Genomic DNA, 12,056 nt, shown 5'->3' on the forward strand with positions numbered 1-12,056 from the left:
TAAACCATAAAGACAGAGACCTCTCAAAGAAAATGTACGCACGAGTTGACTGAGATTCATGTACCTTCTTGAGTCTTTGTGAAAAATTTGAAATAACACAGCAGCAACTTCAAAAACCATTAGATATGAGGCCAGAGTTCATCTTTATTCAGAAACTTTATTTCCCCTGAAACAGATACTAAATTACTTTATGCCTTCATATGAAACTCCGTTATTACTAGACTTCTAGCCCATCACAAAATTCAGTGTCTGTATCTAAAACGCCATTATCACTTTCTCTTTTTACTGTTTTGCTTTATGGGTATCAGATAGTAGTTGTTTTTGGATTGTGGAGGTGTAATAATTGAGTTTGGGCATACAAAGGAAAAAAAATGTATTAGGGCTGTTCATATCTAAAGCCTGCTGAAATAAAATACTTCAGTGGGTGTAAGATTAATCTCTGGTTAGTTATTTCATTAGATACTGGTCAATCCTTTGTAGGAGCCATTTCTGACCCATGCTGACCATTCTGGCATCTATGTTTCAGGGAATTAAGAAAGAACAATACCACTCACAGCAGAGATGAACTTGTTATTCTTTAAAATGGATCCTGATCTTCTTTCTTTTCACATGGTTGCCTTAAGTCTCTAAGAACTGTAAGATATATGCAGGTGCAAGAGAAAGTGTAGCCACTGGAATAAATTCTGTGTCCTTGGAGATGCAAAAAGTGAGTGATGCAACATCTATGGCCATTTCCACTTAGGCAGAATGAGGGATGCCCATGGGAAGTATGTGCAGAGCTGACTTTTTACTCTACCAAGTATTGGATATTTTTATAGGTGCAAGTTCTTAGAAATTGTTTCTTCACCAAGGGATATGTGGAAAATGAACATTGGATAGGAAGAGCCAGAAACCTCTAGTGTTTTGCTTCCTCTCCAGGTGATCGTCACTTCCTCTTTGAAGGGCTGTGAATATATTCTTTACAAAGCAAGTTGTTATTTTTAAATTTTTTTTGTAGTAGCTTATACACATCTCAAAACTTCTGATTTTAATCACTTTCATGTGTACCATTCAGTAACAGTAATGATAGATTTTTAATGTTATACTTCATTTTTCTTCATTTCAGTACTGGTTGCCTATCCTAGCTTTCAACTGCCTAGCATAAATATTCAAAATAATTCATGCACTGACAAAAATAAAATATTGTTTACAAATCATATAGTTCAGCAAAAATTTTATAATTTGTATATGTTACTTGAAATCTTAGCCTCTATCTTCTATAGCAATCATATCACTGAGAATATTTTTCGTAGTTACTCTGTGGTAAAAATTCTGGTATTCTTTGATTTTATTTTTAGAATTAAAGTGTTTTCTCTAATTCTTTGTTATAATTCTTTTAGGATCATATCTTATATTTTGATAGACAGAGAGCATAGAGATAATAAATGTGCTAAAAATTTATACTTTCTGTACTGGGAACCCTTTTCCAATGGTTGTGATTATTATATCCTTGAACAAGGTATTTAACTTCATTTGTGTCAGGTTTCTCATCTAAAATGGGGATAATAAAAAAATAATATTTTATTAATAAGATTTCCTGTCAAGTAATTACATAAATAAAACACTTATAACAGTGAAAGTTAGAACACAGACACTCAAGAGAGCTAATTTTTATTTCTGAGACAGGAAAATCGGGTCTAGAGCTGTACTTAACACAGTAAACATGAAGCAAAAGTGGCTATTGAGCATTTAAAATATGTTGAGTACAAAATTCAGATGTAAGTATGAAACGTACACTAGATCAAAGACTTAGAATGAAAATACATATTTGAAATATATATTTAATAATTTTTATATTGAGTATAAGTTGACATGATAATAATTTGAAAAACTGGATTAAATAAAACGTAATTAAAATAATTTCACCCACTTATTTTTACTTTAATATACTTAGTGTTTAAAAATTATATTAATGGCTTTATATTATACTTCTATTGTATAGCACTGGTTTAGAGATAGATGTTTAGAAATTATTCCCAAGACAACACTGCTAAAACTGTACTCTTTTTACTAGGTATAATGACATTTGCATAGTCCCAGATACTTTCGTGAGTCTTTAGTTCCTCATTGCATAATCCCTGAATCTTAGAAAATATCAAGGGTTAGATTTTTGAGAATATTCAAGTCTTCTAACCTGATCATCGTCAATGTCTTGAGAGACTATAGTTTAGGAAAGCCACGCAGAGATTTATTTCCTTCAATATTAAGGACACAAAAACGTGTATTCTTATTATATATATAGTAATACTGTGTAGACTTATACCAAGCATTTTTTTCTAATTGACGAGAGCTAGGATTAAAAGCCACAGGGGTAAATGCCAGAATTGACCTTAAATTTACTCTGACTAGAATTGCTGGTTTGTCTTGTTATTCTAGGGATATCCACTTAATAAACAGAAGCCAGATGTTCAAGACGTTTGAACGGACCTCCCATATAAAACCAAGATATTGACTGGATGAAGTTCAGAAAATGCGGAGCAAGAAAAATTTTCCCTTTCTTAGGATACAAAGTGAGAAGGATTTTGATAGCCATCCCATGATTTTTTCCCTCCCTCTTTCATCCATCTGTGAGCAATCTACAATTTAGAAGTGGGGAGTTCTGCTCTTCCTTGAAGGTGCATCTATCTACTCAAGTAATTTGGAATTCTCTAAGGAAATCTGTCTCTTCTTCCCCATTTATTTGTATATTCAATAGCTTATTTATATCAACATGGACACATGATTAATTATTTGATGCATTGGACTATAATCCAATACTACTTCAAAAAAATATTTAAGTTGGCCACAGGATGCTATTCAGGCACATCCTGTTTCACTTTAACATACCCCATTATTGAGGTGTTTGTTTCCTTGCTTGGTTTAGTACTTCTTCCTTTAGAGACTACAAGGTACTCCAGTCTCATCTTGAATAGTTCTTGTCCTAGTCCTAGAATGGTAGGCTTAACACTGGACATTTCTCCAAAGTGCTCTGGTTCATTTTATTGGTGAATGATTTTAGAAACCAAGGTCTGAGTGCTGGTTGTGCTCATTGTTGTTGGGATGTTGTTTCATGTAGGCCCTGTCAGTTGACAGAGCAATGGCTTTTATATGTATACTGATCAGCCTATATAGACATATCAATAAATAGTTCTTTATGTATACATCTGTATCCCTATTAAGGCGATATGAATTTATAATGATGTCTACAAAGATAATCTATCACCTTGCTTGCCTATAACCTTCCATCCTAATTGTGAGAAACCTGGTCTCCACCACTCACCATTCATTTACTTAACTGCTCAATTCCAGTTTGGTTTCAAAACTGTTAACCCATAACTCCATAGGAAAAAAGAGTATACTTCTTCTGTGCAGGTTCTTCTGCCTTTAGTCTTACAGACTTCACTTATTTCCAAAATTAACTCAGTCAGCACATTTCCCTCCACCTTCTTCATTAAGATGCTTTTACACATTTGTATTAAAGTTAGATTATTTACTCTGAGCCTGCATTCCATCCTAGGATCCCACTAACTCTGAAATGATTTTTTTAAAATTTGCATATATTACGGTTCAGTCTGATATAAAGTTCTATGGGTTTTAACAAATGCAAAGTTTTACATATCCATCATTACGATATCATACAGAATTGTTTCACTGCCTTAGACAAAATCTGTTTCCTGCATGTATTCAGCCTTCCTCCACCCTAACTTCATCAAACAGTGTTATGTTTATTATATTCTGCATCTACAGAAATGTCATATGAATGTCACGTAAAGTAATACAATATATCGATTTTCAAATGGTTTTTTTCATATAGAGAAATATGCATTTGAGATCTATCATTGTCTTTGAATGGCTGGATAGCTCTTTTTTTTTTTCTTAATAGGATCCCATTCTTTGGATTTACCACAGACTGATTATCTGTTCCCCTATTGAAGAATACGTTATCCCCCCACTCCAGTTTTATATGCCCCAGTTTTTTACAATTAAGAATAAAGTTGCCATAATTATTCATGTGTTTTTGGGTAGATACATGTCTTCAAATAAGCTGGGTAAATACATAGGAGGAAGAATGTGGGATGCATGGTAAAACTATGTTTGATGGATTTTATGGTTAAACTATGCTTATTTTTGTAAAAAAGTCAAACTGTTTTTCAATGTGAGTGTACTATTTTGCATTCCCACCAGCAATGAATGGGAGTTCCTTTTACACAGAACCCTCAACAACAGTTGGTATTGTCAGATATTTTGAAATTTAGCCTTTCTAAAATGGTGTGTTAAAAGATACTCATTATTTTTATAAATTGCTTTTGTCTAATGACAAATGATAGCGAGTATTTTTCATGTTTATTAAACATCTTTAGGAGTTTGATATGGTTATGAATTCTAAAAATAGATATTGGATTATATTTGTAATCTGGTCTGTACCTGGGCATAACTGAGTTATGATTAGGCCTTTAATTGGGCCAAGTCATTAGGAAATTGATGGGTGGGTGGGGACTCACAGACAGAAGGCACAGCAAAAGACAGATTTGAAGGTTCTTAATGTTGGCGTTTTGATGTTGGTGTTTGATGCTAAAGTTAAACTGGAGCCCCGGGGAAAGAGACAGAGCTGTTTACCTGATAGTCTACAGCTGACCTTGTGGAGAGACACAAAGTCTAGAGAACTTCACAGTCTATGGCTGATCTCATAGAGAAAACAGTAGCTGAGACCAGAGGAACCCAGGGAGCCTAAACCATCACAGATGTTGGCAGCCATCTTTCTCTGACACATGAAAATAGACTTTGGTGAGGGAAGTAACTTGCGCTTTATGCCCTGGTGTCTGTAAGCTCCTACCCCAAATAAATACCCTTTATAAAAACCAACCAATTTCTGGTATTTTGCATCAGCATCCCTTGGTCTGAATAATACAGAATTTGGTACCAAGGAATGGGGTAGTGCTTTTGCAATTACCAAAATGCTGGAATGGTTTTATAAATGGATAAGGGATATTTTTTGGAGAAATTGTGAGATGCTTGGAAGAAAAGACCTACAGTGCTTTAAAGAGACTGTTGATAGCAATATGGATTCTAAAGAGACTTTTTATGATGCCTTAGAAGTAAATGATGAAACTACTATTGGAAACTGGAGGAAAGGTGATCCATGGTTTAAGTTGCAGAGAACTTAGCTAGATTAACTCCTGGTGTTTTATGGAAGGCAGAATTTGAAAATGGTGAGCCTGGGCATTTAGCTGAAGAAATTTCCAAAGTAAACCTGGAGAATGAAGCTTGGCTTCTGCTTGCAGCTTATAGAAAAATGCTAGGTGAGAGAGACAAGCTAAGGACTGCACTTTCAGGTTCAAAGAAAATAGTAGCTTATTCTGGAAATTCCAAGCCTCTGGAAATCAAGCTCCCAGATAAAGTGGCGAGGACGAACTTAAGTAAAACTTGGAACTTGTAAATCAGAACTGATGATGCAGTTATGTCAGAAAGACTTGTGGAAAGTCTTACTGTTTGATGGCTTGGACCCCTGATTCTTGCATGCTAAACCAACAAGGTTTATGAGAGAGTTGATGAACAAAACCACTGTTAACCTGGAACAAAAAGGACATGGAAAGGAGAGATTGAAGGAGAAACAGCTTTAAAAGGGAAACCATGGAAGCTGAGATCTGGAATTAGGACATCACCTTAGGCCGAGAGAAGAACCCCACAACATGTGTACAGAGAGGGTGTTTGTCCAGCAGTTGAAGTGGGTGAATGTTCCCACCCAATGTTCTGGGAAAGTTTTGCTGCCCCAGGGTGCAGAGAGGGTAGAGCACATTCCCCAAGGATTAAGGCAGTTAAGGTCAGCACCCCACAGGTCTGAGAGGGGTGGACCTGTCCCCCAAAGGTTAGGGAAGGCCAGATGATCAATCCATTCCTCTGAGAGGGTTGAGCCTGTATACCAAATGTTACAGAAGCCCAGGTGGTCAACTCATTGCTCTGAGAGGGTTGAGCCTCTTTGCTAAAAGTTAGGGGGAATGTTGTCTTCACATCCCTGTTCTAGGAATTTAAAACTCTAGCCCAAAGATTGGGTAAGGTATGGCAATCACCCCAACAGTCTTGGAGGGTGAGGTTGACATCCAGATGCTTGATGAGTGTGGAACCAAGAAAATGGCCATTGGGCAAGCATGTAGAAAGGGTAGATTCCTATAAGGCACCAAGGAAAAGAAACCATCATCTTAAGAATGACTCTCAGAGTGAAATTGAATGGAGGATGTACTGCAGGTTTGCTGGAATGAGAAGACCTGTGACGCATGTTTCCTTCCCAATTTCTCCTTATTGTAATGAAAATGTTTATTTTGACTGTCCATTTGTGTATTGAAAACTGATAAATTCTTTTGTACATTTCAGAGGTCTATAGCAAACAGGACTTTGCCCCAAGACAAACTGTATTTCTTTAAATTGATTGTGATATGATTTAGTACTTGCGTTGTTACTAATTTAAGGTTTATTTGAATACTGTAATGCCTTTTTGGAATTCAGAGGGTGGAGTGTAAGAGTTTGACATGGTTATGAATTCCCAAACTAGATATTGGATTGTGTTTGTAATCTGGTCTGTACCTGGGCTTGACCGAGTTATGATTAGGGCTTTGACTGGGGAACATCATTAGGGGTAGGGACTCACAGGTAAAAGGCATGGCAAAGGACCTAGTTGAGGTATCTTAATGTTGGAGTTTGATGCTGAAGTCTTAAGCTGGAGCCCCAGGAGAGAGAAAGAGCCGTTCACCCGACAATCTGCAGCTGACCTTGTGGAGAAAACAGGAGCTGAGCCCAGAGGAACCCAGGAAACCTGAACTCTCACAGATGTCAGCAGCCATCTTGCTCCAACACCTGAAAACAGAGTTTGGTGAGGGAAGTAACTTATGCTTTATGCCCTGGTGTCTGTAAGCTCCTACCCCAAATAAATACACTTTATAAAAAACAACCAATTTCTGGTATTTTGCATCAGCACCCCTTGACTGACTAACACTCGATCTGAACATTATATTTGGAGGGGCATCTTTTCAGAAATTTTACTCATTTTCATTTGACCTCCTTATTTACTTGTTGAATTTTAATATTTCATTGTGTCTCTTCTCCTCTTCTTTGCCTCTTCTTTATTCTTCAGTAATTTCTTGAATCTTCTATATCTTTTGAATTGCCAGATAAATTGTAGAATAAGTTAGTAAATAACTACATGCTAGTTAGGAGTTTGGTTGGGATTGCAGCAAATTTATAGATCAATTTATAAACAATTATGACATATAAAAAATATCAAGTGTTCCAATATGAATGAAGAATATCTTTTCATTTATTCAGATTTTCTTTAATTTCTTGCATCAGTGTAGCATAGTTTTCTCTAACTTTCCTTTTGTATTAATATTTTTATTGTCTTTCTTTAAGATACATAGATCACACAAAATGTTAAATTTAAAAATATAAGGGGTTTCCATGAACGCCACTCCACACGCTCACCACTCCTCCCACATCAACAACCTCTTTCATCAGTGTGGCAAATTCATTGCATTTTGGTGAAAATATTTTGAAACACTGCTACACAGCATGGATTATAGTTCACATTGCAATTTACACTCCCCCCAGTCTATTCAGTGGGTTATGGCAGGATATATAATGTCCTGCATCTGTCCCTGTAATATCATTCAGGACAACTCCAAGTCCTGAAAATGCCCAGATATCACACCTCTTCTTCCCCCTCCCTTCCCTCAGCAACTTCCATGGCCACTATCTTCACATCAATTACACCATTTCTTCCATTGCTAGAGTCACAATAATTCTATAGTAGAATACTAGTAAGTCCACTCTAATCCATATTTTATTCCTCCATCCTGATGACCCTGGGATGGCGATACCCAATCCACCTTTAAATTGACAAGGGCTTAGATCCCACATGACTGATGGACAGAATTCTCCTGCTTGTAGTTGTAGACTCTTTCAGTTCCCTGGTGTGGTGGTTGACCATTCTCACCTCCCTGCTAGCTCACCTGTGTAAGTCCAACAAACTGGAGAGTAGGTGTTGCAACTCTGCTGAGGTTAAGAGTTCAGCTGGCACATGGCCTTTCCAGACATTCAACTCTTCTCAGCATACACCAACCCCAACACCAAGCACAGGTTCAGTAAAAGTGACAAAAGGGACATGTATAGAAAGGTCACATCTGAGTCCAACTCCATCACACTCAGGAGCACAAATTCCAAAGTAGGACCCACTGGCAAGGCACTGAAATCCAGAGCCATCAGCAATTACCATAGGACCTGAGCATCTCTGTAGCCCTCAGAAGCATCTTTACCTGGGGTTGTATCTACTTTGGCTCTCTCTGAGCTCCTGCTGAGATGTGTGTAAGCACAACCCCTCTGATGACCTTCCAACACATTTTGAAGTCTCTCAGCCATATAAACTCATTTGTCTGTACCATTTCCCCCTTTTATTGAAGGTCTTTTTCTAGTTGCATCATAAGCTGGTGCTTGGTAGTAATGCCTTGGTGCCAGAGAGGTTCATATCCAGGGGTCATGTCCCACACTGGGGGGAAGGTAATGCTTTTACATTCTGAATTTGGCTTACAGAGTGGCCACATTTGAGCAGCATGGAGGCTATGGAGGTAACTCTTAGGCATCCTGCAGCTCTAGGCACAGTTGAAATTTCAAGCACACAGGCTCATAAGCATAGTCATCATTATCAAGGGCCCATCCTTGAACCATCCTTTTTCACTGGGTTTTGCCCTTGGAATTGGGGGCAGGGTTGGGGGGTGCAGGTGAACATGGGAGATTGCCAGGTATTTGGTTGAAACTATAATGTTGAGAAAACTCTTTAGAAAATATGAAAGGAAGGTTTACTGGTTTAAGGTGTTTGATGGGGGGCATCTGGCAAAGGGTGCACCTAGGGCAGGCTTCTAGGGAGTGTGTAAATGATCGTCTTGTCATAGTGTGTTATATCAATGGGTATAGACTCATACAATGAGTAGGAAGGTGTTGTACCCCCCATTCTGGAGAGGTGTGATGTTCTCAAACAGAACGGAGGGTATCTCTTGAAAGCACAGGAGGCTCCCAATGGGGGAGGACAGACTAGCGTGTCAACCCCACAGCATTGTTGTAAGTATCTATGAATCTTGCCCTTCAAGCTGTGAATCTTGGTTGTCACTGTGGATCCCAAGGAGAGGGGAAGAGTGGGATAGAATAGATGGAATAAAGGGTAATTTGGAGGCAATGGAAGTGTTCCGCAAGACAGTGCAATGATGGATATAGGCCATGTTAAATTTTACCAGAAATATATTAAAGTGTGTAGTCTAAAATGTAAACCATATTGTAAACCATAATGGAACCATGGTTGGTAGACATGTTTCAATATCTGTACATCAGTTCTAGCAAATGTTACATGCACATATAAAAAGATCATTGCTAGTGAAAGGGGAAAAGGGTTTGCTGTTGGGTACACGGGAGTCACCTATAATCTATATGTGACTTTACTATGACCTAAAACTTATTTGAAGAAATCATTAAAAAAATTTTAAAAAAGGATGTAAACACTGAGGAAGAAATGGAAGAGATTGCCTGGCCACTATACATCCAGGGCAACACCTATTACACTGATCAAAGGCAAAATGTCAAAAACAAATTTTATGATATTTTTCATTTTTAATACCCCAATTTATTTTTTACTTTAAGTTTTTTCTACATTATTATGTATTCTATTTCTAATCTTTAAATCTGTCATTACTATTTCATTTTCATACTCATTGAATTTGACAATATGTTAGGCTTCATTTCTTGAAGAAGGTTTGGATTGCAGAGGGGTTCAACTATGGCAGAGGAGGAGTACTGGTGTGGGTTGTCATTGATGGGGGTACATGGGTGGGAGGGATTTCTCCAGGGCATGCATCTAGGGTATAAAGATATGTTCAGGTGTTTGCTGGGTATTGTCATAGTGGGTTGAGTTACCCATGATAATTGAGGGAGTGCTGAGTTCCCATCCTGGGGAGCTCTGTTGCATTCCTCAATGGAGCAGCAACAATCTGCCTCTCTGACTTTCTTTTGTTTAGTGTTAGCAAGGGCTGTCTTTATCCACTCTTTTACATTTCACCTATCTGCACCTTTACATTTAAAGTCATTTTGATGTAAACAGCAGGTAGTTGGATCTTATTTTTTTTATTTGGCCTAATCTGACTGACAATCTTTCTTTTAGCTGATATATATATTTAGTTGATAAATGTATTCACATTTAAATGATTATTGATATATTTGGATTAATAACTACCATATTTTACATGTTTTTATTTATTTTATTAGTTCTTGCTTCTTTCCCACCCTGTTTATTTTCTGCCATCCCTAGTTTTCAGATTTTATATGTGTCCATTTTATGTTTCATTTTATTCAGTCAAATAAGCTTAAGCATTGTGGTTGCCTTAGTGTTCACAACATACATTTTTAATGTAAACTTCAAAAGCACTATACATCGAATAACATGTAGTGCAGATAGTTTTATAATAGAGTAACCCCAATTCTTCCTTTCATCTCTTGTGACATTGCTTTTCCATATTCTATAATCACCCAACCTATTACTATTATTGCTTTAGAATGTTATCTTTTAGATCAGCTAATAAAAAACAGCAACTTCATTTTACCTCATTCATTCTGTTTCAGAAACTTTTCTTTTACTTATAAAGATCAAATTATTTGACAAATACAATTTTCCTCTGGCTAAAGAAATTCTTTCAACATTTCTTGCAGGACACATCTTTTAGTAATGAATTCTTCAGGTTTTGTTTGTCTAATAAAGTCTTGATTTCTTCTTCATTTTTGAAGGATAATTTTGCTGAATATAGAAAATTAAGTTTGGTAGATTGTTTTTTTCTCTCACTTCATTAAATTTTACACTCCATTTTTCTAGCTTTCATGGTTTTTGATCTGAAATAGACCGTAATTCTTAAACTTTTTCCTCCATAGTTTAAGTTTTCGTGTTCCCTTACTCATTTTAAGAATTTTCTCTTTGTATTTGTTTTTCTAAAGTTTTAATATTAAATAAATCTTTTGTTATTTATTTTACTTGGTATTCCTGACATTCCTTAATCTGTAGTTTTATGGCCATCATTAATTCTGTAAAGCTTCAGCCATTATTATTTCAAATATTTCTTCTACTCCTTCTCTTTTTCTTTTCCTTCTGCTGCTTTTGATAGTGTATCATAATTCTGGCATGTTCTGCCCTTTTAATTTTATTCTTTTAACCCTCTGCATTTCAGGTTGGGAGTTTTTATTGATGTAAGTTCAGGCTCAATAATTCTTTCCTTGGCTCTCTCAAGAATACTGAAAACCACAGTAAAGGCATTTAATTTTTTTTCTCTTACAGTGCTTTGAGTTTCTAGATTTCATTTTAATTCTTTACTATGGTTTAAATCTCCATGGTTATAGCATCCATTTGTTCTTTTACATTGTATACTTTTCCATTATAAACCACTGAACATATTAGTCATAGTTATTTTAAATTCCCTGTCTGATAATTCCACACCTGTGTCATACCTGCATCTAATGATGATTTATTTATCAAACTGGTTTTTAATTGCCTGTTGGCATGTCCTTTGATTTGTTGGTTAGTAGGCCTTGTATCAGGTAATAGGAATTAAAATAAAGAAACTTGTAGTGTGAGGGTTTAAGTTAATATCCCTAGGAGGTGGGCAGCATTTAATGTTTAATGTACTGTATTAGTCAAAGGGGTGTTGATGCAAAATACCAAAAATGGTTGGTTTTTATAAAGGTATTTATTTGGGGTAGGAGCTTACAGATACCAGGCTGTAAAGCATAAGTTACTTCCCTCACCAAAGTCTGTTTTCACGTGTTGGAGCAAGATGTCTGCCAATGTCTGCAAGGGTTCAGGCTTCCTGGGTTCTTCTGGGCTCAGCTCCTCTGTTTTCTCCACAAGGTCAGCTGTAGACTATCCAGTGAATGGCTCTGTCTCTCTCCCCAGGGCTCCAGCTTAAGACTTCAGCATCAAATTCCAACATCAAAATTCCTACATAAAAAGCCCTCCAACTCTG

Source organism: Dasypus novemcinctus, chromosome 10, assembly GCF_030445035.2.
Source record: "Dasypus novemcinctus isolate mDasNov1 chromosome 10, mDasNov1.1.hap2, whole genome shotgun sequence".
In the NCBI taxonomy this organism is placed as follows: domain Eukaryota; kingdom Metazoa; phylum Chordata; class Mammalia; order Cingulata; family Dasypodidae; genus Dasypus; species Dasypus novemcinctus.